This window comes from Erinaceus europaeus, chromosome 10 (genome assembly GCF_950295315.1).
Source record: "Erinaceus europaeus chromosome 10, mEriEur2.1, whole genome shotgun sequence".
Lineage (NCBI taxonomy): Eukaryota > Metazoa > Chordata > Mammalia > Eulipotyphla > Erinaceidae > Erinaceus > Erinaceus europaeus.
This window is the reverse complement of record NC_080171.1, coordinates 28,452,151-28,472,409: the sequence shown is the minus strand read 5'-3', so window position 1 is coordinate 28,472,409 and position 20,259 is coordinate 28,452,151. Positions and strand designations below refer to the sequence as shown.

Sequence of the window (20,259 nt, the reverse complement as noted above, 5' to 3'; positions counted from 1 at the left end):
GGGAGGGAGGGAGGGAGGGAGGAAGGAAGGAAGGAAGGAAGGAAGGGGAGGGAGGGAGAAAGAAAGAAAATCCCCACCTGCAAAGGTAAGGCTTTGCAAGTGGTGAAGCAGTGTTGCAGTTCTGTTTTTGTCTCTTTCCCTCTCTCCCTCTTCCCTCTTGATTTCTGGCTGTCTCTACCCAATAAAGTCTAACTGGTGGTACAAAGAGCACAGGACTTGTCAGCTTGAATTCAATGCCACACACCGCATGCATTTTTCTGGCTCCTTCTCTTTCATTAATAAGTAAGTAATAGTCCTCACGGTGGCACACCTGGGTACAGCATATATGCTGTAATGCTCAAGGACCCAAGCTCAAGCCCCTGGCCTTCACCTTCAAGGGGGAAGCTTCATGAGCAGTGCTGCAGGTGTGTCTCTATATCTCTTTCTCAATCAGAAAAAGAAAAGAAAAAAAAATGGCCACCAGGATCAGTAAAGTTGCACAGGTACCAAGCCCCAATAACTCCGGTAGGAAAAAAAAAGTATATAAATGTGGAGAAATGACTACAGAAGTCACTGCCTTCCCAGGCTTCTTAGTATATAGATTTATTTTCCTGTGTACTGGGCAGAAGTTCTGCCACTAGGCTATCACCCTAGTCCTTAATTTCCTTCTTCGTTTATTTGTTTGTTTGTTTTACAGAGCTAGGCCCTTGCACATGCACAATTGTATTGCTCTGGACCAGACAGGGCTGAGGCCTCCCCAACCAACCCACATTGTCACTGCCTGGATACAGGCTCTCATCCTCAGGACACCAGAGAGGAGTCAGACGGTGTGAGCTCCACCCTGGAAACAAGATGCCTAACTGGTCCCTTCAAACTGCCAGCTTTACTTTCCAAGCCCTGGGTCTCCCTGGCAAGCAGGTTACAAATGAGGAGCAAGTTGTTTTTGTTACTGCAGGTGTCCCTGATTTCACAATAATTCATTCCCAATAAATGGCACCTTCAAACTTTTTAGAAAAAGCATTTCTACCAGACACATAATAGCATTTCCATGAATTTCAAAGGCAAAACTTAGGTGTAATGCTGAGATGGAGCTTTTTTTCGACCAAGGGCCATTTGGGTTTACAACATCATTCAAGGGCCATACAAAATTATCAACTTAAGCGGCCTAGGAGGTGGATAAAGCATTGGACTTTAAAGCATGAGGTCCTGAGTTCAATCTCTGGCACCACATGTGCCAGAGTGATGCTCTGGTTCTCTTTCCTCCATTAGTCAATAAAGTCCTCTTAAAAATATGTCAACTTGGGCGGAGGGTAGATAGTATAATGGTTATGCAAATTGACTCTCATGCCTAAGGCTACAAAGTCCCAGGTACAATCCCTTGCCCCACTATAAGCCATAGCTGAACAGTGCTCTGGTAAAAAAAAAAAAAAAAAAAATTATATAGACAACAAATAACCCCATCCAAAAATGGGGGAGGACATGGACAGAATATTCACCAGAAGAGATCCAAAAGGCTGAGAAACACATGAAAAAATGCGCCAAGTCTCTGATTGTCAGAGAAATGCAAATAAAGACAAGGAGATACCACTTCACTCCTGTGAGAATGTCATACATCAGAAAAGGTAACAGCAGCAAATGCTGGAGAGGGTGTGGGGTCAAAGGAACCCTCCTGTACTGCTGATGGGAATGTAAATTGGTCCAACCTCTGTGAAGAACAGCCTGGAGAACTCTCAGAAGGCTAGAAATGGACCTACCCTATGATCCTGCAATTCCTCTCCTGGGGATATATCCTAAGGAACCCAACACACCCATCCAAAAAGATCTGTGTACACATGTTCTTGGCAGCACAATTTGTAATAGCCAAAACCTGGAAGCAACTCAGGTGTCCAACAACAAATGAGTGGCTGAGCAAGTTGTGGTCTATATACACAATGGAATACTACTCAGCTGTAAAAAATGGTGACTTCACCGTTTTTAGCAGATCTTGGACGGACCTTGAAAAATTCATGTTAAGTGAAATAAGTCAGAAACAGAAGGATGAATATGGGATGATCTCACTCTCAGGCAGAAGTTGAAAAACAAGATCAGAAAAGAAAACATAAGTAGAACCTGAACTGGAATTGGCGTATTGCACCAAAGTAAAAGACTGGGAGAATACAGATCCAAGAAGGATGACAGAGGACCTAGTGGGTCCTACTGTTATATGGAAAACTGGGAAATGTTATGCATATACAAACTATTGTATTTACTGTTGAATGCAAAACATTAATTCCCCAATAAAGAAATTATATATATATATTCCTAGATTTAATGAATTATATATATATATATATATATATATATATATATATTCCTAGATTTAATGAATTTTGAGTTTAATAAATATGGTTGAGTTGGCAGGGCCAGACCAAATGGTTTCGCTGGCTGCATACAGCCTGTGGGCTCGACACTCCTGCCCATGGTGGAATGGTAGAGGATGTGCTAGCAGCTAACTCTTGAGGATGATGTTGTGAATTAGGAGTAGATAGTTGGTCTTCATCCAGGTTCTTGGCACAGAGCCCCTAAAGCCTCAGGAATTTCTTGAGTAAGAAGGGATATAATGGCATTTTCAGTTATTCAAAAGCCCCTATCACCACCACCCCCACTCCCATTTCCAGGGAGGGGAACAAGGTGAAAGTGAGTTATTGTTCCTTCATAATGTGTTCCCACAAAACCTCTAAACAGCAGAATTGGGAGAGATTCTGGGTTTGTACCCACAACAAGATACTGGGCAGTGTTGCACTGGAAGTGGGTGCAAATACCCCAGTCCCTTCTGCACACCTTGCCCTAACCATCTTTTCTTGTGCCATTAAGCCCATGGAAGCATCCCCAGTTCTCTAAGCCATATTCCAGCATAACTGAACTGGAGGAGGAGGGAGTTGGGGGAATCCTGGGTATATGGTCAGAAGTACTGGGGGGTCCAAGGCTCATGACTGGCATCTGAAAGGGGTATTTTGTGGGGTTTGTGCTTATGTGGAGGTTGGTGTCATAATTGAGCATCCACAATGGTGGGCACATAGAAACTCCTGTTGCCAGAAAGGGGCTCAATCTGAATCTCAAAGTGCAAAGGCCTTCTCCTTCCTGAGAAAACACTTTCTCCAGCAACAAGTGACTATGTCAGTCATGTGCACCAGTCCCCAAAATATAATGCTGCTGAAACAGCTTATCCCTTCAGGTTCCCGGAGGGATGACACCTAGGTCTCTTCTCAGCCCACTGGAATTCTCTGTAAGAGACTCCACTGACTCAAGAGGCACTCAACTGCCTTCACTATTCATCACAGATATGTGCAAGGACCTCCCCAGCTCCCAAATGGTATCCCCACTGACACATGACAAGGCCAGGGCCACAGAGCACAATGCAACTTTGGTGACAGAAGCAAGAGATGTGGAGGGGTATCAGAAGAGTTTTTGAGAATTTTTTTTTTTTTGTCAAAATCTTGCTTCTAGATTTTTTTTTTTTTTTTAACTAGAGCACTGCTCAGCTCTAGTTTATTGTGGTGTGGGGGACTGAAACCTGGGACTTTGGAGTCTCAGGCTGGAGGGTCTCTCTCTCTCTCTCTTTTTAATATTTTATTTATGAGAAGGATAGGAGGAGTGAGAGAAAGAACCAGACATCACTCTGGTTGGTACATGTGCTGCCGGGGATTGAACTCGGAACCTCATGCTTAAGAGTCGAAGGCCATTGAGCCACCTCCCAGACCACTGGAGAGGATGTAGTGATAAAGCTTTGCACTCTTAAGCATGAGGTCTTGAATTCGATCCCCAGCAGCACATGTGCCAGAGTGATGTCTGGTTCTTTCTCTCTCCTAAATTCTTCATTAATAAATAAATAAAATCTTAAAGAAAGAAAGAAAGAAGGAGAGAAAGAGAGAAAGAAAGAGAGAACCAGACATCACTCTAGTACATGTGCTGCTGAGGACTGAACTAAGGACCTCATGGTTGAGAATCCAATGCTTTATCCACTGTGCCACCTCCCAGACCACAGATCTCTTTCTCTCTATGTGCCTAGTCTCTAAGAAAAAGAAAGGGGGGAGGGGGCAGGAGAGACAGCTTAATGGTTATACAAGACTTCATGCCTGAGGCTCCAAGGTCCCAGATTCAATCACTGGCACCACCAGAAGGCAGAATTGAACAGTTGAGCGGTGCTCTAGTCTCTTTCTCTGTATCTCTCATTAGAATATTTTATAAATCTAAAGAAAAAAAAAAGAGGAAGAGCGTCCAAGCAAAGGGACTCTAGCTGGCAAAAGCCCCCTATCAGAGTGCACTTGTGAGACAGCAAAAGGATTTGAGCTTTACTTATTCTTTGTGGCATATTCACAGTTCCACTGCTTCTGGCCTTTTTAAAAATATATATATATTTATTTATTACCTTTTGTTGCCCTTGTTTTTTTTCTATTGTTGTAGTTGTTGTTGTTGATGATGACATTGTTGGATAGGACAGAGAGAAATGGAGAGAGGAGGGGAAAACAGAGAGGGGGAGAGAAAGATAGACACCTGCAGACTGGCTTCACTGCTTGTGAAGGGACTCCCCTGCAGGTGGGGCAGCGGGGGCTCCAACCGGGATCCTCATGCCGGCTTTGCGCCAACGTGCGCTTAACCCGCTGCACTACCGCCTGACTCCTTTGTTTTTCTTTTTATTGGGGGGGGGGGGGCTGGAAGGAGGGAAAAGGGAAAATAGATATGACAGCACTGTCCCAACACTCATGGAGCTTCCCTAAGTGCCATGCTACTCCCTATATAATGTCAGGGCTCATACCCAGGGTCTTAAACATGGTAAGGTATGTGCTCTACCAACCAAAGTAACCCCTAACCCTTAACAAAAAATAAATGAATAATAAAAAAGTAAACCAAAACTGAGCAGTGTTCTTGCAAAAAAGAAATCATGGTAGATGGGAGTATGGCTTATCTGGTGACTTGTATACTTGAGGTTCCCTGTTCAATCCTTGGCGCATGTACCATAGTGATGTCCCCCTAATGTGAAACTCATATGCAATAAATAAATCTTTTTTTAAGCAAACAATTATTGTTTTTGTTTGAAATTCAAGCAACAGGGATTTTTTTTTTTTGCCCCTGGTGGCCATCTTTTTTTTCAGTAGTTGTTGTTGCTACTGTTATTATTGTTGGATAGTACAGAGAGAAATTGAGAGAGGAGTGAAAGACAAAGAGGGGAGAGAAAGACACCTGCAGAACTGCTTCACTGCATCTTCCATGCAGGTGGGGAGCCGGTGGCTCGAACCCAAATCCTTGAGCTGTTCCTTGCATTTCGCACTATGTGGGCTTAACCCAGTGTGCTACTGGGTTGTGGTGTGGGGAATTGAGCCTGGGACTTTGGAGCCTCAGGAATGAGTCTCTTTACATAACCACTATCTATCACTACAATAACAGGTAATCAGTGTGTAAGTTACACTCCAATAAAGCTTTTTTTTTTTTTTTTTTGGGGGGGGGTGGAAGGAACCCAAACAACAACTTCAGGTGCGTTAGGACCTCTACCAAAAATTATAATTGAGAGAAACAGTAGCCAAGGAGGTGGAGCCGTAGATAAACCACTGGAGTACGAGGTCTTGAATCCTATGCCTGGCATCACATATGCCAGCCAGAACGATGCTCTGGTTCTCTACCTTCCTCTCTCTCATTAGTATGGGGGTGTGGTGGGGAGAAGGGGGGGAGATACACCATACTCTCCATGACAGGAGATAAGTCGTACAGGGCCAGGTGTGACAGGCTGGTATCCCCCCCCCCGCCCCCAGCCGGAGGAGTATCTGTGTCACCCACCAGCTGTCTGTGGTGCTCCCTTGTCGGTGACCAGAGAGCCTCACTCAGAGAAGCAGGCACAGAAGTTTCCTGAGGCGCCCCTCCCAGCCCTGCCGGCCCCGTCCTCATTCCCATCTCCGGGTGCTCTCTGGGGTGGGGGGGGGGGGTCAGCAGGCCGGGGAACAGGCCCCACTGATGGTTCGATACCGAGTGGGGGCCCGATGCTGGGGAGGTGTCACCATGAGGCGGAAGGGAAGAGGGGACCAGCAAGCGAGTCAGGGCAGGAGGGGCCGCCCAGGGGTGCCCGCCCACCCACACCATGCCCGCGGGGAGACAGACCGGGCCGCCGGGTGAAAGGTCGCTGAGAGTCCCGGGGAGACCCCGCGCCTGGAACCCCGCGGCGCTCGCGCTCGCGCACTTTCCGCGCCGGCCACGCTCCACTTTCAGTTTCCGGCTCCCGCCCCAAGAAATCCCCTCTGGCCTCGGCCGACCGCCCTGTCCCCTCCCGGCCTCCCCCGCAGCACCGCGCCCCGGCCGCGCCCCCTGGCCCCTGACCACTGACCACAATCCCACCGAACTCTACGTCCCGGATCACGCACCGTCTCAGTACTGCAAGAACCCTGCCCAGCCGCCACCGCCGCCGCCGCTGCCACCGACGCCGCTGCCACCGCCGCCTCCGCCGCGGCCGCGGACCCGCCCCCAAACCCGTCAGACGGACGGACACGAGGGCCTATCAGACTCCCCCTGGGAGCCGCAGCAGGCGTCTATTTGCCATCTCCTTCCCCGCCTCTCTTCCTCCACCCGCCCTCCTGACAGACAGGCGCTGAAGCCTATCAGGAGGGCACAAGGAGCCGGAACGGGCATCGATTGGCTAGAACCCACTTCGCCCTAGCTACTTAGGTGGCCCTCCTTGGCCTTTGGAACGAAGAATCTAGGGCATTAAAGCCAAAAGCTCTTTCAACCCAGCCAAAAGCGCTTTCAAGGGGTTGTCAGCATGCACCTACCCGAAAGGGTGGGTTTCCCAAAGCAAGATCCTAATTTCGCCGCTCCTCTTCGTCCCTGGCACCAGCCTCAGAGCAGGAGCCCAGTGAGAAAGTTCCTCTTGTGAGAAAGAATAGAGAAATAACCCAACAACTTAAAGGGTATTTATTTCAGCATTTGAAGTCTCCTTTCGGGACACTGAAAACGGTCTAGCATTAGAGTTGTGATGGCTGCCTCAAGTCACACTATGAATGTACAAATGACACTGGATTATAATAGTGAGTTTAAAAAATTATTTTATTTAGTGGTCCGGGAGGTGGCGCAGAGGTTAAGGCATTGGACTCTCAAATGTGAGGCCCTGAGTTCAGTCCCCGGCTGCATATGTACCAGAGTGACGTCTGGTTCTTTCTCTCTCACATGTCATTTCTCATGAATAAATAAATAAAATCTCTAAAAACTATTTTATTTATTTAATGAGAGAGATATGGAGAGAAAGACCAGAGCACTGCCCAGTTTTGGGATTATGTTGGTGCTGGGAATTGAACCTGGGACCTCAGATTCTCGGGCATGAGCATTATGGTACTTCCCCAATTCTATAATGGTGAGTTTTATTTCCTTCCTTCCTTTTTTTTTTTTTGTCTAAAAATATTTTATTTTTTATTTTCTGGATAGAGACTGAGAAATCAAGAATGAAGGGGAAGATAAGAGAGGGAGGAGAGATATACCTGCAGCACTGCTTCACTGCTCATGAAACTTGTGTTCCATGTGTACTTTACTGTGTGTGCCACTGCCTAGCCACAGTGGTAAGTTTTATATCAACTGAATTTTACCACCATGCAAAAACAAAAATGACCAGGGAGAAATAATTTAATAGGCAGAACTTGAGACTTTCATGTCTGAGGCTCCTGGTTCAATCCTGGGCACCACGTGTCCTAGAGTGACACTCTCACTGTCTCCCTCTCTCTCCTCTCTGCCTAATCATAAACTCTCTTATATGTAATTAATAAATCTTTGGGGCCGGGTGGTGGCGCACCTGGTTGAGCGTACATGTTACAATGCTCAAGGACCCATTGGAGCCCCCAGTCCCCACCTGCAAGGGGAAAGCTTTGCAAGTGGTGAAGCAGGGCTGCAGATGTCCCTCTGTCTCTCTCCCTTCCTATCGTCCCCTTCCCTCTCAATTTCTGGCTGTCTCTATCCAATACATAAATAAAGATTTAAAAATTAAACCTGGGGAGTCGGGCAGTAGCGCAGCAGGTTAAGCTCAGGTGGCACAAAGTGCAAGGACCGGCCTAAGGATCCCGGTTTGAGCCCCCGGCCCTCCACCTACAGGGGAGTCACTTCACAAGCGGTGAAGCAGGTCTGCAGGTGTCTATCTTTCTCTCTTCCTCTCTCCATTTCTCTCTGTCCTATCCAACAACAACATCAATAACAACAACAATAATAACTACAACAATAAAACAACAATGGCAACAAAAGGGAATAAATAAATAAATATTAAAAAATTAAATCTGGGAAGTCCGGTGGTAGTGCAGTGGGTTAAACTCATGTGGCGCAAAGCCCAAGGACCATCATAAGGATTCCCACCTGCAGGGGAGTCACTTCACAGGAAGTAAAGCAGGTCTGCTGGTGTCTATCTTTCTCCCCCCAACTCTGTCTTCCCCTCCTCTCTCCATTTCTCTCTGTCTTATCCAACAATGACATCAATAACAACAACAATAATTACAACAATAAAAACAACAACGGCAACAAAAGGGAATAAATAAATAAATATTTTTTAAAAAGAAATCTGAAAGAAATTAATCCTGTAATTAATAAATCTTTTAAAAATGGGCCCTACCGGAAGTCAGGCAGTAGAACAGCAGGTTAAGCGCAGGTGGCACAAAGCACAAGGACTGGCGTAAGGATCCCAGTTCCAGCCCCCACCTCCCCACCTGTAGGGGAGTCGCTTCATAAGTGGTGAAGCAGGTCTGCAGGTATCTATCTTTCTCTTCCCCTCTCTGTCTTCTCCTCCTCTCTCCATTTCTCTCTGTCCTATCCAACAATGATGACATCAATAACAACAATAGTAATTACAACAATAAAACAAGGACAACAAAAGGGAATAAATAAATAAATATTTTTTTAATGGACCCTATCTCTGTTGTACAAATACATACATATGTAGAACAGATAAATGGAAACATCTAGAAATAGGATAGTAGGTCTGCTGGGCAGCATAAATAAATCTCTAAAAAGAAAAAAAGAAAGTGGGGCTAGGTCGTGGCACATCCACTTGAATGCACTTGTTACAATGCTCAAGGACCTGGGTTCAAACCCCGGTTCCCCCCAGCTGTTGGGGGAAAGCTTTGCAAGCGGTAATGCAGTGTGCTGTAGGTCTCTCTCTCTCTCTCTCTCTCTCTCTCTCTCTCTCTTTCTCTCTCTCTCTCTCTCCATCTCTCTCTCTATCCTTCTCTCTCTTTCTCTCTATCCTTCTCTTTCTCTCTCTCTCTCTCTCACCTTCTCTATCCCTCTTCTCATCTGAAGCAGTAACAGCTGTTCAAGGAATAATCCAGAAAGTGGACAAGATTGATTGATTAATGATAGAACCAGAACATCATCACTCAGGCATATGTGATGCTGGGGATTGAACTCAGGAACTCATCTCTATTACCTAAAACAGGCAAATTTTGATGTTAAGTGATTGAAAATGTTGCCCAGTGTGTCCAGAATGGAAACATCTAGATAATACCCTGCATAAGTCATCACTTTGTTTGAAGTTGGAATTCCCCTGCCCAAAGCACCACATTCCTGGAATGCTAAAGCAGCCAGGATGCCCTGCCTCTGACGGAGCTGGGGTGGCAACTAGTTTATGTCGACATGGAGGCTGGGCTTACTTCCAGGACTCCACCCATTGAGTAGCAAGAGTTCCCATAACTGAGCAAGCTCAGGTGCCAGGATATACCTGCCTGTGAATCCACCAGCAGCTCAGCAGAAAACGGATCTGCTTGTAAAAAGGGTGTAGTGGCAGGAAGTCATTTGCCTGCCTTCTGCTGTGACAGCTCCCTGGGGAGCGTGACTCTTTCACAATATACAGAAGCCCACCTCAGTTTTACCCCATGACCAGAAGGGGTTGTCTGAACAAAGGTCTCATCTCCTGGGTGGCAGCTGCCTTCAGTCCTCACTCCCACAGGCCACAGGACCCCGTGCTGAGCCAAAACTTCTGACATTTCAGACCTTGCTGCCCTCACAGGGTTTTCTGCTTGGTTCTAACCACAGGCTTGACAGGTGCCAGGAGTGGAGTCAGCTTCAGAGGGAGCCCTGAAGTGACTGGCCATCCCCTCCAGGAACAGATGACACCTTACTTAGCACTGGCTGGGAAGGGGTGACTCACTCTGGTGTCCCACAGTTCAGGGGATTCCCAATCAGGTTCCTTCCTGCTAAAAAAGAAAGTAAAACTCAGCCACATCAGGGAGGACCGGGGAGGTCTGGGACAACCCCAGAAGCCTGGGGGAGAGGGGGAGGGCTGAAGGGCACTGTCACTGAGCACTGGGAGGTATGAATCTACACACGGACAGCCAGGGCTCAGGGTTAGCAGAGGCACTGGAATTCAGGTCTGGAACCACTGTCCTGTCTTTAGTGACCCCCCCACACACACACACACACAATTATGTGGCCTGGGTCTCACATGGGGTGAATTTTTTAAAAGAATTTATTTACTTATTTATTTATTTATTTATTTATCTATCTATGAGAAAGATAGGAGGAGAGAGAAAGAACCAGACTTCACTCTGGTATATGTGCTGCCGGGGATTGAACTCGGGACCTCATGCTTGAGAATCCAGTGCTTTACCACTGCGTCACCTCACGGACCACACATGGGGTGAATTAAAAAATTTTTTTTATTTCTTGGGAGTCAGGTGGTAACACAGTGGATTAAGCGCATGTGGCGCAAAGTGCAAGGACCAGTGTATAGATCCTGGTTCGAGCCATCGGCTCCCCCACCTGCAGGGGTGTCGCTTCACAAGCGGTGAAGCAGGTCTGCAGGTATCTTTCTCTCTCCATCTCTGTCTTCCCCTCCTCTCTCCATTTCTCTCTGTCCAACAGTGACGACGTCAATAATAACTACAACAATAAAACAACAAGGGTAACAGAAGGGAATAAATAAATATTTTAAAAAATTATTTATTTATTATTGGATAGAGACACAGAGAAATTGAGAGGGGAGGGGGAGATAGAGAGGGAGAGAGACAGACACCTGTAGCCCTGCTAAGTGGGGACTAGGGGCTTGAACCTGGGTCTTTAGGCACTGCAATATGTGTACTTAATCAGGTGCACCACTACCTGTCCTCCCACCTCCCCCCTTTTATAAAGTTTAAGACAGAAGAGGAGAAGTGGGGGCAGGTGGTGTCTCACCCAGTTAAGTGCACATAGTATGAAGTGCAAGGACTTGTGTAAGATTCATCATTTGGAATGCCCCAGGACTGTAAGAGGAAGAAGGGGAGTCCACCCTGACATGCACTGGGAGCCCCACTGTGACGCTTCATGTGTTCTCAATAAACAAATGCAGAGGGGAGTGGTTTTCATATCTGTTGGTGTAAGGGAAGTCCCGGGGGCGGGGGGGCAGGATGCCAGAGCCTTCTAGCACCCCAGTGGTCAGCAAATATCGGGGTGGGGGGGGACCTCTGGGCATACTTAAGATGGAAGATGGGGGTGGAGGGTAAATAGCATAATGGTTATGCAGAGACTCTTGTGCCTTGCTGGTACTCGCGTGGGGGGTCTCGCAGCAGAGGTAAGCCTTGTTACTGGCCCCTCATGTAACTCTAATGGCTAACAGCAGAAAAGGACCAGGAGACCATTTTAATCACAAATGATCTACTTTTTGTACAGAAGGCAGGGTTTAAGTAGCAGAAGGAAACAAAAGACATTTTTCACATGGGGCAATAGTGGTGGGCTTTGAAGGTCAGAACCTCCATGGCAAAAGTTCTAAGGAATGAAGAGAACTGATAGTGGTAAAGGGGAGTTCCGAAGTGATTAGTGGCAAGAGAGAAGCAGACAGAAAAGATCCTTGAAGGCAGAGAGATAAGATAGAGGAGTTAGACCAAAGTGGAGGAGGAGGTGAATAGAAAGAAAGGCCTTTTGGTCAAGGCAGAATGGAGTATATGTGATCAAAAGCAGGCGAACTATAGTGAACTTTAAGCAGGCAAACCATTTGGTTTATAACAAGGAAATGAGTTAAGTATTGGGGGGGGGGTGTAGGTTCTTGTGATGCTTGGGAGACTGACAAGGGGAAACTGAGTCAGGAAACCTTCTCCTCCATGCTCAGTCCCTGAAAGAGAGAGACTGACAGGTGGGGTGTCTTTTCAGACCTTCATCTTTATGATGGGAGTTTCCCTATGCTCTTACCATGCTTTTACAATTAATCCTACAGTGCCTGAGGCTCCCCAGTTCCAGATTCAATTAAGCTGAGCAGTTTCTCTAGTGAAAAAAAATAAAAGGAATATGGTGACCTAGTGGTCTGGAAGGTGGTATAATGATGACTAGACTGTTGAACTTGGAAGCATGAGCCTTCAAAATTCAATCCCAAATATTGCATGTGCCAGAGTGGCACTCTAGTTCTCTCTCACATTAATGAATAAATTATCTTTTTTAAATACTCATATATTTTTTTAAAAAATAGATGGTAACTCTAAAGTTGGGGAAAATAGCACAGCAGTTTACCCAACAGATTTCCATGCTGGAGGGTTCAGAGGTCCCCAGCACTACCATAAGTCAGAACTCAGCAGTGCTCTGGATATTTTATCTATTATTTTTAGTTAGAGGCAGAGGAAGAGAGAGTGAGAGTGAAAGAGATCACCACAGCAAAGCTTCCTTCAATCCAGTGGGTGGTGCCAGGCTCCAATCTGGGTCACGCACATGGCAGAGCAGCACACTATCCAACTGAGCTATTTCACCTGTCATCATCATTATTATTATATTGCCAGCAGAGTTGTGCTGAATGCCTGTGCCAGCACCTAGGTCGTTCCTCATGGTGTTGTGTGCACTCAGCTGGGTTGACCATTGCCTGAAACCTCCCCACACCCTGCTATTTATTTATTTATTTATTTATTTATTTATTTATTTTTAAATGATTTATTTATGTTCCCTTTTGTTGCCCTTGTTATTTTTTATTATTGTAGTTATTACCGTTGTTGTTATTGATGTCATCGTTGTTAGATAGGACAGAGAGAAATGGAGGGAGGCGGGGAAGATAGAGAGGGGGAGAGAAAGACACCTGCAAACCTGCTTCACCGCTTGTGAAGCGACTCCCCTGCAGGTGGGGAGCCGGGGACTCAAACTGGAATCCTTACACGGGTTCTTGCGCTTTGTGCCACGTACACTCAACCCCCCAACTACCTCTTTATTTTTTAACCAGAGCACTGGGATAGTTGAGTGCATGACGCAGATTGGAGCCTGGCACTCACTGAATTAAAGGAAGCTTTTTTGTTGTGACATATTTATTCATTAATGTGAAGGAAAAAAACAGTGGATAAAGCACTGAATTCTCAATCATGAGATCCAGAGTTCAATTCCCAGCAGCACATGTACCAGAGTGATGTCTGGTTCTTTCTCTCTCTCTCCTCCTATCTTTCTCATGAATAAATAAATAAATTCTTGGAGCCGGGTGGTGGCGCATCTGGTTGAGTGCATGTATTACATTGTGCAAGGACCCAGGTTCAAGCCCCAGGTCCCCACCTGCAGGAGGAAAGCTTTGCGAGTGGTGAAGTAGTGCTGCAGGTGTCTCTCTTTCTCTCTCCCTCTCTATCACCCTCTTGATTTCTGGCTGTCTGTATCCAATAAATAAAGATAATAATAAATAAATAAATAAATAAATAAATAAATTCTTGAGAGCTTGTTTGGAGGGGAACACAGCTACTCCTATACCCTCAACCGAAGACCGGCCTGTCTCTATTCAGGGATTCGGGAGGAAGGGACGCACATGGAGCGGTGAGGGAGGAAGGGGACACCGGCCTAGCCAGCCAGATCAGCTGAATCAACCCTGGCGATCAATGGTGTGACTGATGTCGTAGCCAGAACGCCCTCACATCCAAATAAATTCTTAAAAGAGAGAGAGAGAGAGAATCAGGCGGTAGTGCAGCAGGTTAAGTGAAGATGGTGCAAAGTGCAAGGACCAGCATAAGGATCCCCAGTTGGAGCCCCTGGTTCCCCACCTGCAGGGGAATCGCTTCACAACCTGTGAAGCAGGTCTGCAGGTGCCTATCTTTCTCTCTCCCTTCTGTCTTCCCCTCCTCTCTCCATTTCTCTCTATCCTACCCAACAACGAAGATATCAATAACAATAATAACCGCAACAATAAAACAGCAAGGGCAACTAAAGAGAATAAATAAATATTAAATGAGAGAGAGGGCGAGAGGGAGAGAGAGAGACCATAGTACCTCTTGGGCACCATGCACAAAAGGTATTATGTCTAAAAGGTATAAGTCTTTGGCCCTCGTTCACCCTTTATCCAAAAAATATGAGTAAGGAGGAAAGGAAGGAAGTCCACCAGAAATGGTGCAGTTGTGCAAACACCAAGCCCTAGCATAACCCTGGTGGCAATAAATAAATAATGAAATAAAATGGAGCCCTCTGATGAACAAGTCTGGTGTCATCTGTAGAGGACAGCCTCAGGGTATAGTTAAGATGATGACAGTTTAACAAATGCAAGGACTATTTCTAGAAAGAGTTTAATAATTGTACAAGGACAGTTTTAGGGTGGAGACAGGTGGGAACCAATGCAGTTTCAGCTCTAATGTTTCCCACAGCTTCCTTATTCTATTGCATGTCCTAATAAACCTAATTTCATTGACCAAGCCAAGTCTTACCTGCCTCCCAGCTTGGACCCAGAGAGCTCTAAAATCCCACTGCGGGAACACCATCATGGAAGTCTGCCACTATTGTCTTGGCCTTGTAGCTTCTCCCACAGGAGCATCTTCGCTCTTGGCTAGGGGGAATAAATCTACTTTCTTTCTTTTTATTATTATTTATTTATTGGATGGAGACATTCAGAAATCAAGTGGAAGGGAGAGATAGAGAGAGAAAGAAACAGAAAGACACCTGCAACCATGCTTTACCACTCACAAAGCTTTCCCCCTGCAGGTGGGGACCAGGGGCTCGAACCTGGGTCCTTGCAGATTGCAACTTGTGTGCTCAACCAGGTGCGCCACCACCCGGCCCCATATAAATCTACTACTTTCATGCACCCTATGTTGTGATTCTTTTTCTGCTGATAGGTAAGAGACCCTCTTTATTGGCTGGTCTAACACATTTACATTGTATTCTGTATAAATGAGGAAAGAGAAGAAAGTAACATAAGAGACTGCTAGGAAAGGGGCAGGGCCTATCCTGCTCTGTCACTGACTCTTCTGAAACACCTGATGGCATTACCTATTTGAAAAATGCTAAGTTTGGGAACTTGGGAACTGGCTCAGTAGCTTAAACACATGCCTCACTATGCTCCTAGCCCTGGGGTCAATTCCCAGTACTGCGCTGGAGCATTGTGAACAACATCAACAGACCTCCATGGAGGAGAAGCAGTGTTTTGGTGTCTATCTCTTGTGTACGAGTGGGGCACCTGCCTTGCCATGCATGTCATCCTGGGTTCTGAGCTCAAATTCTCATCATCATGTGCCCAACTGATCCTCTCATTCTCTATATTTTCCTACATCTTTCTCATGAACAAATAACCCCTTAGGAAGTTTAACCAACAGAAAATCACTTTGGAGCTTCTGGAAAGCACAGAAAACTACCAGGAGAAAGCAAAGATCACCTCCAAATTCCCCTTACCCATAAACAAATTCTTTTTTTATTACTTATTTTATATAATAAAAATTAAAATTACAGAAACCAGGATTAGCTAAAATTAATGCAAAAGCATATTTTTTCTCTTTTTTTTATTGGGGAACTAATGTTTTACATTCAACAGTAAGTACAATAGTTTGTACATGCATAACATTCCCCAGTTTCCCATATAACAATACAACCCCCACTAGGTCCTCTGAATCCTTCTTGGACCTGTATTCTCCCCACCCACCTACCCCAGAGTCTTTTATTTTGGTGCGATACGCCAATTCCATTTCAGGTTCTACTTGTGTTTTCTCTTCTGATCTTGTTTTTCAACTCAGGCCTGAGAGTGAGATCATCCCATATTCATCCTTCTGTTTTTGACTTATTTCGCCCAACATGATTTTTTCAAGGTCCACCCAAGATCAGCTGAAAACGGTGAAGTCACCATTTTTAATAGCTGAGTAGTATTCCATTGTATATATATATATATATATACCACAACTTGCTCAGCCACTCATTTGTTGTTGGACACCTGAGTTGCTTCCAGGTTTTGGCTATTACAAATTGTGCTGCCAAGAACATGTGTACACAGATCTTTTTGGATGGGTGTGTTGGGTTCCTTAGGATATATCCCCAGGAGAGGAATTGCAGGATCATAGGGTAGGTCCATTTCTAGCCTTCTGAGAGTTCTCCAGGCTGTTCGCCACAGAGGTTGGACCAATTTACATTCCATCATCAGTATAGGAGGGTTCCTTTGACCCCACAATCTCTCCAGCATTTGCTGCTGTTACCTTTTCTGATGTATGACATTCTCACAGGAGTGAAGTGGTTTCTCCTAGTTTTCTTTATTTGCATTTCTCTGACAATCAGAGACTTGGAGCATTTTTTCATGTGTTTCTCAGCCTTTTGGATCTCTTCTGTGGTGAATATTCTGTCCATGTCCTCCCCCCATTTTTGGATGGGGTTATTTGTTGTCTTGTTGTTGAGTTTGGCAAGCTCTTTATATATGTTGGTTATTAAACTCTTGTCTGATGTATGGCATGTAAAGATCTTTTCCCATTCTGTGAGTGGTCTCTTGATTTGGGTAGTGGTTTCTTTTGCTGTACAGAAGCTTTTTAATTTGATGTAGTCCCACAGGTTTATGCTTGCCTTAGTCTTCTTTGTAATTGGATTCGTTTCATTGAAGATGTCTTTAAAATTTATGCAGAAAAGAGTTCTGTCAATATTAACTTCTAAGTATCTGATAGTTTGTGGTCTAACATCCAAGTCCTTGATCCACTTGGAATTTACTTTTGTATTTGGTGAAATACAGTGGTTCAGTTTCATTATTCTGCACGTTTCAACCCATTGTTTCCAACACCATTTGTTGAAGAGACTCTGCTTTCCCCATTTAATAGTGTGAGCCTCTTTGTCAAAGATTAGATGTCCATAGGTGTGGGGGCTCACTTCTGGGCTCTCAATTCTATTCCACTGGTCAGTGTGTCTATTCATGTTCCAGTACCAAGCAGTTTTGATGACAATGGCCCTATAATACAATTTGAGATCTGGGAGTGTGATGCTTCCGGTTCTGTTCTTTTTTCTCAAGATTGTTTTGGCAATTCTAGGTCTTTTCTGGTTCCAGATAAACATTTGTAGCATTTTTTCTATTCTCTTAAAAATGTGCTTGGGATCTTGATGGGGATAACATTAAATTTGTAGATGGCTCTGGGTAGTATATTCATTTTGATGATGTTAATTCTACCAACCCATGAACATGGAATATCTTTCCACTTCTTTGTGTCTTTTTCAATTTCCTTGAGTAGTGACTCATAATTTTCAGTATACAAGTCTTTCACTTCTTTGGTTAGGTTTACTCCTAGATATTTTATTGTTTTTTGTTGCTATAGTAAAAGGAATTGACTTCTGGATTTCAATTTCTTCTAGCTTAGTGTTTGTATAGAGGAATGCCACTGACTTTTGAATGTTAATTTTGTAGCCTGACACCTTACTGTATTGCCCCATAAACAAATTCAACCAAGAGTCTTTGCTAATTTAACTCATGTGCATGAACACACACACACACACAGACACACACACACACACACACACACTTCAACCAACCTGGAGCATAAATGTCATCTTATACCCAGCAACCAGAGGCATGCCAGGTGTAAGTGTCCTGTTTATCTCTGGCCTTAATTACAAGTGGCCTAACCCAGTAAGTAGCACACTCAGTTGAGTGCACATGTTACCAAGCACAAGGACCTGGGTTCAAGTCCCCAGTCCCCACTTGCAGGGGGAATTAGTGGTGAAGCAGTATTGCAGGTCTCTCTCTCTCTCTCTCTCTCTCTCTCTCTCTCCCTCCCTTCCCCCTCTCAGTTTCTCTCTGTCCTATTAAATATTAAAAGACAGACACCCAGAATTGTGTCAGGGTAAAATTGTGTCTCGGTTGTGGAAGTGACAGTTTCTCCAGTTGCTCGGTGATGGCGGTGTCCGGGAGTAGCATGGCTCAGAAAACTTGGGAATTGGCCAACAATATGCAAGAAGCCCAGAATAACGATGAAATCTACAAATGTGACAAGAAACAGCAGCAAGAAATCCTGGCAGCGAAGCCCTGGACTAAGGATCACCACTACTTTAAGTACTGTAAAATCTTAGCATTGGCCTTACTGAAAATGGTGATGCATGCCAGATCTGGAGGCAACTTGGAAATGATGGGTCTGATGCTGGGAAAGGTGGATGGTGAAACCATGACAGTTTTGCTTTGCCTGTAGAGGGCACTGAAACCCCGAGTAAACACTCAGGCCGCCGCGTATGAGTACATGGCTGCGTATATAGAAAATGCCAGGACGGAGGGTAGACAACAAAATGGTTATGCAAAGAGACTCTCACGACTGAGGCTACAAAGTCCCAGGTTCAGTCTCCCACACCACCAAAAGCCAGAGCTGAGCAGTGCTCTGGTAAAAACAAAACAAAACCAACCAACAAACAAAAAACTCCAAACAGGTTGGCTGCCTTGAAAATGCAATTGGCTGGTATCATAGCCACCCTGGTTATGGCTGCTGGCTTTCTGGGATTGATGTTAGTACTCAGATGCTCAATCAGCAGTTCCAGGAACCATTCTTGGCAGTAGTTATTGATCCAACAAGAATAATATCTGCAAGGAAAGTCAAAATTGGGGCCTTTAGGACATACCCAAAGGGTTACAAACCTCCTGATGAAGGACCTTCTGAGTACCAAACCATCCCACTTAATAAAATAGAAGACTTTGGTGTACACTGCAAACAATATTATGCCTTAGAAGTGTCATACTTCAAATCTTCTTTGGATCGAAAATTGTTAGAGCTTTTGTGGAATAAATACTGGGTGAACACACTGAGTTCTTCTAGATTGCTTACTAATGCAGACTACACCACCAGTCAGGTCTTTGATTTGTCTGATAAGTTAGAGCAAACAGAAGCTCAACTGGGATGAGGAAGTTTTATGTTGGGGTTAGAAACACATGACTGTAAGTCAGAAGACAAACTTGCCAAAGCTACACAAGACAGCTGTAAGACTATCATAGAAGCTATCCATGGATTGATGTCTCAGGTTATTAAGGATAAACTGTTTAATCAAATTAACATCGCTTAAACAGGCTTTTACCTGAATGCCAGTATGAGAATACTACTCAAGTAACACTTTAAAACCAGTTTTCAAAAGTCTGATTAGAAGAATAAGGTGCTCTGAAGTGTTTTGAATAGTAAAATCCTATAATAAAACTCTTTAAAATGAAAAAAAAATTAAAAAACAAAGAAACAAACAAAACAAGTGGCCTGACCCCCTCCCAAGGCCTTTATACTAGTCTCTTTCAAGCACTGAGCAAGGCCTGGGCACTTTTTAGGCCTTAATAGTCTAAGGATAGCTCCGGGAGGTGGCACAGTGGGTAAAGCACTGGATTCTCAACCATGAGGTCCTGAGTTCAATCCCCAGCAGCACATGTACCAGAGTGATGTCTGGTTTTCTCTCTCTCTCTCTCTCTCGCTGTGTCTATCTTTCTCATGAATAAATAAATAAATTCTAAAAAAAAAAGATCTAGAACTGAACTGACTTCTTTATTTACATATATATAAATATATATATATATATTATAAAAAATTAGTCTAGGGATAAAGATGGCTTTTCTCCTGGTGGTTCAGTGTTACCTGCATTCCCTGTCTCCCTCCTTCCACATAACTATAACTGTCGGGAAATTGGTAAGCCAGCTCCCCCTGCTCCACCCTGCATCCCTGATACTATGGCCTATCTACATAATCATTGTTTTGCCTGAGAGATCCCCACCCATTCCATTCCTTTGATCTATCTTCTTTCTGCCCTCAGGACCCTCCCTGCCTCCAGGGTATTAATTAATCCCACCAGTTAAAACCCTCGCAACAGTTGCTAAGGAAGTTCCTACCTTTCCAACTTTTCTCCACCCCTTTCCTAGCCATTTCCGTTTCCGACTTGCCACTTCCGGCTTCGACCTATAAAAGCCTTCGCTCACTGATCAATAAAGACATTGCATTATCGCTCCACCATGAGTTCAAGACTCTCCTGCATCGCTGAGTGAGTAGCAGTCCAGGCTGGCTACGGTCGAGTTCTCTCCAACCCAGAGAGCACGCGCCCGGGAAGAAGCACCCCCACTACCCACACTAGCCTGGCATCGGGCCCACTAATGTGGGGCCTACCTCTCCCCCACTGGCTTCACAC

General features: G+C 44.9%; 1 protein-coding gene and 1 pseudogene across 4 annotated transcripts in view; one reads left to right on the top strand and one right to left on the bottom strand.

Annotated features, from left to right (window-relative positions):
• TRAF2 (TNF receptor associated factor 2) overlaps window positions 1-6,458 on the bottom strand; it is a 33,813-nt gene extending 27,355 nt beyond the window's left edge. For 2 of the 4 annotated variants that reach the window (XM_016187447.2, XM_060199406.1), the window contains exon 1: window positions 6,369-6,452. The gene's annotated coding sequence lies outside the window, so the exon portion shown is untranslated. Of the gene's footprint in view, window positions 1-6,331 lie in introns of all 4 variants that reach the window. The other 2 variants (XM_016187446.2, XM_060199405.1) reach the window with 2 other exon arrangements.
• Window positions 6,459-18,014: 11,556 nt separating this feature from the next.
• Window positions 18,015-19,355, top strand: LOC103112095 (COP9 signalosome complex subunit 5-like; annotated as a pseudogene).
• Window positions 19,356-20,259: the final 904 nt, after the last annotated feature.